Source organism: Rhinoraja longicauda, chromosome 44 (assembly GCF_053455715.1).
Source record: "Rhinoraja longicauda isolate Sanriku21f chromosome 44, sRhiLon1.1, whole genome shotgun sequence".
In the NCBI taxonomy this organism is placed as follows: domain Eukaryota; kingdom Metazoa; phylum Chordata; class Chondrichthyes; order Rajiformes; family Arhynchobatidae; genus Rhinoraja; species Rhinoraja longicauda.
The window spans coordinates 1,058,650-1,064,649 of NC_135996.1; the positions used below are offsets into that span (position 1 = coordinate 1,058,650).

At 51.8% G+C, this 6,000-nt stretch overlaps 1 pseudogene; it reads right to left on the reverse strand.

Annotated features, from left to right (window-relative positions):
• LOC144612316 (tumor protein p63-regulated gene 1-like protein) overlaps positions 1-6,000 on the reverse strand; it is a 316,908-nt pseudogene that overhangs the window by 309,112 nt on the left and 1,796 nt on the right.

Consider the following 6,000-nt stretch of genomic DNA (forward strand, 5'->3'; position numbering starts at 1 on the left):
TCACCCCACGCCACAGCAGACATCCGTGCTCGAAGGAACTGTAAAGCAAAGTATCCGGTTGCAATGTCTTGCAATTGGATTCAGCACCTGGAGACCCGTCTCTATTACTTCGATATATAAAGACGAGAGAAGCTGGGCAACGGAGAAGCTGAGAGTACAGACATCTTTCAGTTTAGCTGCTAATATGTATTAGTTTTAATTTTTTTGTATAGTAGTACTAGTAATAGTTGTAACTTGTATTGCTGACAATAATAAAAGTATTTACCGTTATATACAGTTGTAATTCCTTGATGTTAAAGTGGGGAGGTTGTTGTTCCCTTAAACAAATGTACCCGGTGTTACAGACACACGCGCACACACATTCACACGCGCACGCACGCACCCATGCACACACAAGCGCACGCACTCACACACTCACACACACGCACAGAGTGAAGCTCCCTCCGCACAGTCCTGTATCTCACACACTCACGGGGATGGGATAGGGAGCGGAGAGGGAGGAGGGGGGCACATGGAGGGAGGGAGTGGGAGAGTGGAGGAGTGAGGGAGGATAGGCGGGTCACACGAAGGGAGGAGGGGTGAAAGAAGGAGGGCGGTACGGAGGGAGGTAGAGGGGGAGTGGAGGAGGGAGGGAAGAGAGGGGGATCACACAAAGGGAGGTGGAGGGGTGAAAGATGGAGGGAGAAAGGGAGGAACAGGATTGAAAATTGGTAAAGTAGCGCCAAACATGTATCGAACCAGTCTAAACGTCTTGTGGAATATTATTTACACATCTTGTCACGTATTAGAACGGTTTATAGACCTTAAGAGGGAAATTACCCCCATCAAACACCCACGTCACCCTGAACACGCTCGCTTATCTCTTATTATTGAGACAGTGGTACAAGAAACTGAGAATTGTAATCTCAAGATTCAAGAGAAGTTTCTTCCACCAGCCTTCATGGCCTTGAACCACCCTGCACACAACCCGAGTCAGCACCAAACAACTGCGGACATTACACTATGAATGTTGCACCACATACCTTGGCTTCAACAATATGGTCTCCCTTACACTGGAAAAAACAATGCGCAGATTTAATGATCAGTTTGAGGAGCACCTATTTTCAATGGTGACCCTGTGTTTCCAGTTGCCCACCATTTTAATTCCCCGTCTCCTCTGTGCCCTCCTGCGCTGTAATATAGAGGCCCGTGCTTCAACATAACTGCTCATCTTCTGTCTCAGCATGAATGCAGTCGGCTGGACTCAGTATTGAACTCTACAACATCAGGTCCCTCATATTCTCTGCATGAACCAGAACTGGCCATTTCTCCTTTACGTAATCGGCCTGCAATATTGGCTCAGATTTCCTCCCTCCATTAGCGCAGGCTGAACTGCTGGACATGTCCCAATGCCCTGCATTTGTGATTTTACATGTCCCTTTTTATTGGCACTCTCTTACTGCCCTCATCTCACAGCCTTTGTACCATTGGTGTTTTCTCCCTATAGTCACGTTAAACACTGACCAGATCTCACCTGGAACTGATCCACATGGTGACGCTGGTCTTGCCCCATGTGCCATCCATTACTTCGATTTCTCTACGACTTGAAACATTTTTTTGTCTCTTTTCGACACTTATTGAAGGTTTTTGAACAAAGCTTTGCTTCTCTCTCCATTAGTGCTGCCTCACCTGCTGAATTTTTGCAGCATTTTCAGTTTAACACTGAAATGATAACCAGTGGAATTTAATAAGAGGAAACGCGCGACGTGGGATTATTTATGTCCAGCAGCACCAGTGTAGACACAGACTATTAACGTACAGATCAATGGATTTTCACAAGATCTCAGTTCCCAAAAAAGGAACACATGAAATAAGCAGCAGTTCCAAATATTCAACGTTTATTTCAAACTTGCTGTTCCTTTGGTTGCTTTTGAAACACTTTGTGGTGTTCATTATAACTTAAGTAACCCGATCTTTTCTCTATGGTTTTGCATCATCTGCTCATTGTGACCATTGACCACGGAAAGGATGGCAGGTGTTGCACTGCTTTTGTTTTGCGGTTTTCACCACGGTGACCGTTGTCGACGTGGAACTTCATCACAATGGAATTGTTCCCCAACCAACAAATAGCAGCAACCGCTGACACAGCTCCGTCTCTTCTGAGTATCGCTAAAGAGCGAGAATGATGTTTTCCTCTTGGTTCGCTTACCTAATGAATGGGTTCAGAAATCCTCAGGCCTGCGGACCAGGTGACCGCTGTGAAGGTGAAGGAACCGCACACGCTGACAATGTGAAAGACAAACCGGGTGCAAGTAACGGTCAGCACACCACTCCAGCAGCAGTAATCCACGCTTTGGAGAGTGGAGGAAACACTGCTGGTGGAGACGAGGCAAAGCTGCCTCAGGAGGTGGCAGGACCATCTAAGGCAAAGGCAGAAGGTCAGCCTGAGAAAGGCTCTCTGTCATTTGGTGTCCATTATCCTGTTGCAGAACTGAGGCAGATGAGAGAAGCGAAAGAACATTCTGCCGAGGCAATGCTGCAGCCTGGTAAGCAAGGTGACAGCGTGGAGCAACTGGCAGGGACTATCGGGGAGAGCAGCATCGAGAGCGCTCCAGTTCCAAGGCCAGTAGATGACAGCTCCACCACCCTTGAATACCCAAAGAGGAAACCTGCCATCTTCCACCGCCCCACTCCAAAACAGACACCCGTGCTTAAAGAAACTGTAAAACAAAGTATCCGGTTGCAATCCATTGCAATTGGTTTCAGCACCTGGAGACCCGGCTCCATCACTTCGATCTATAAACACCAGAGAAGCTGGGCAATGGGGAAGCTGAGAATACAATCATCTTTCAGTTTAGCTGCTAATATGTATTAATTGTTTGCTTTTTTTAAAATAGTGTTAATAATAATACTAGTAACTTCCATTGTTAACAGTAATAAAAGTATTTACCGTTACATTCATTATAATTCCTTGATGTGAAAGGGGGTGGGGGGGTGTTGATAGTTCCTTTAAACGAATGAACTCAGTGTTATACGCACACGTGCACGCACACACACACACACACACACATTCACACGCGCACACACACACACACACACACACTCATGCACAAACATGCTCGCACGCACACACACAAATACAGAGTGAAGCTCCCTCCTGTACATGGGCCCAGCTATGGGGACAGATGAGGACTTTATTCCTTGGAGAGCAGTAAGCTGAGTGGTGCTTATAAAGGCGTGTAAGTGGCAGAGCGGATGAATGCGCAGAGTCTTTTACCCAGGACGGGGAATCAAAAGCCATAGGTCACGGGTTTCTGGTGAGAGGGGCAAGATTTACAAGCAACCTGATGGGAAGACGTTACATTCAGAAGGCGATGCAAGTACGGAACTAGCTCTCAGGGGTAGCAGGGATACGTTGAGTCAAAGCTGGCATTTCTACAGTCACCACGTTTGAAAATATCACTCCCATCTCGACGATGGCAAGAGGTAAATAGGTGACCAACTTTGGTTATTTGTGCTGAGCAATAAATGTGAGGCAGGAACTGATTGTGCAGCAACCGTCAGGTGAGCCCCCCTCCCCTCAGTCTCCCCCTCCCCTCAGACTCCCTCCCTCCCCTCACTCTCTCCCTCCCCTCAGACTCCCTCCCTCCCCTCAGACTCCCTCCCTCCCCCAGACTCTCTCCCTCCCCTCAGACTCTCTCCCTCCCCTCAGACTCCCTCCCTCCCCTCAGACTCCCTCCCTCCCCTCAGACTATCTCCCTCCCCTCAGACTCCCTCCCTCCCCTCAGACTCCCTCCCTCCCCTCAGACTCCCTCCCTCCCCTCAGACTCCCTCCCTCCCTTCAGACTCCCTCCCTCCCCTCAGACTCCCTCCCTCCCCTCAGACTCTCTCCCTCCCCTCAGACTCCCTCCATCCCCTCAGACTCCCTCCATCCCCTCAGACTCCCTCCCCTCAGACTCCCTCCCTCCCCTCAGACTCCCTCCCTCCCCTCAGACTCCCTCCCTCCCTTCAGACTCTCTCCCTCCAATCAGACTCTCTCCCTCCCCTCAGACTCCCTCCTTCCCCTTTGGCCCCAGTCTCCTCTCCTCCCCCGTTTTTCCCTCTCACACACTGCCATCTCACTCCAATCCTTCACCATTGCCGCTTTCCCTGTCTCCTATCCAGCCCGCCCTCGCCTCCTCTCACACCACCCCTTTCTCCCCCTCACACAGCCACCTCTCTCCCCGGCTAACCCTGCCTCTCGGTTCTCCCTCTCTCCCACTCCCAACGCCACCCTCCCCGTGTCCAACATTCCCCTCTCTCTTCCCCCTCCCACCTCCTTCCGTCTCCCTTCAATGATGCTGGATATTTCAGACTTTGATTAATTGCTTTTGTGGCTACCAGTCACAGTGGAAGCAGGCCCCTCGGCCTAACTTGCCCACACCGGCCGATATGTCCCAGCTACACTAGGCCCACCTGCCCGTGTTTAGCCCATATTCCTCCAAACCTGTCCTATCGATGTACCTGGCTTACTGATTCTTAAATGTTGGGATAGTCCCCAGCCTCAACTACTTCCTCTGGGAACTCGTTCCATACACCCACCACCCTCTGTGTGAAAAGTTACCCCTCAGATGCCTATTAAATATTTTCCCCTTCATCTTAAACCTATGTCCTCTGGTCCTCGATTCGCCTACTCTGGGCAAGAGACTTGACCCGATCTATTCCTCTCATTATTTTGTACACCTTAATAAGATCACACCTCATCCTCCAGCACTCCAGGGAATAGGGTCCCAGCCTACTCAACGCTCACACCCTCTAGTCCTGGTAACATCCTCGTAAAAAACCTTCCTCCCTGCCCCTCCCCCCTCTTCTCCCCCCCTCTTCTTCCCCCTCTCCCCTCTTCTTCCCCTTCTCCCCTCTTCTTCCCCCTCTCTCATGACTGATGCTGGAATTTTCAGGCTTTGATGTATTTATTTTGTTTCTATTAGTGGTCTGCTGATCCCTCCCTCCCCCCCTTCTCCGTGTCTCTGCCGCCACCCCTCTGCCATTGCGGCCCCTGGGATGGTGAGGCTTGGATCAGTGTGTGTGGGTGTTGGCCGCGGGCTGCTGGCTCCCACGCTGCCAGCTCACGGCTCCACTAGAAGGCGAGCAGGCGGCGAGGTTTGGCGTAGCCCAGCTGCGCCCAGTTGCTGAGGGCAGACACCAGGCCCAGGACCGTCTCCATCTGGATGGGTTTCTCCAGCAGCAGCGGCCCGTTGGCTCGGCCGGCGAGGGGCTGCTCCCGGTGGGCCATCCCCACCCCCCGGGTCAGCTCCGTGCGGAAACACCCCAACTGTGGGCAGGAGAGAGGGGGAGTGAGACAGCAGCACGGGGAGAGATACAGGAGAGAGAGGGAGTGAGGCAGGGGAGAGGGGGAATGAGACAGCAGCATGGGGAGAGATACAGGGGAGAGGGGGAGTGAGACAGCAGCACAGGGAGAGATACAGGGGAGAGGGGGTGTGAGACAGCAGCACGGGGAGAGATACAGGGAGAGGGCGAGTGAGACAGCAACACAGGGAGAGATACAGGGGAGAGGGGGAGTGAGACAGGGGAGAGGGGGAGAGATACAGGGGAGAGGGGGAGTGAGACAGCAGCATGGGGAGAGATACAGGGAGAGGGGGAGTGAGACAGCAGCATGGACACACACACACACACAGGAAGAGGGACTGGAGAGGGGGATGTACATGCACGCACCAAAGTACACCACACCTACACACAAATGCATGCACACACATGTACATTCACATGTACACACACATGTACAAGAGCACACAATCGCACACGGGGTGACTGGAGGGGGCTCATACACACATATGCACACACACTCACATACACATACTCACACACACGGGGAGAGAGACGGGAGAGGGGCAAGCACACACTCACACACACACAGATGTGCACCCACACACACTCACAAACATGCACACACACACATGCACACACACACGCGCACACGGGGAGAGAAACTGGAGAGGGGCATGTACACACTGACACAGGGAG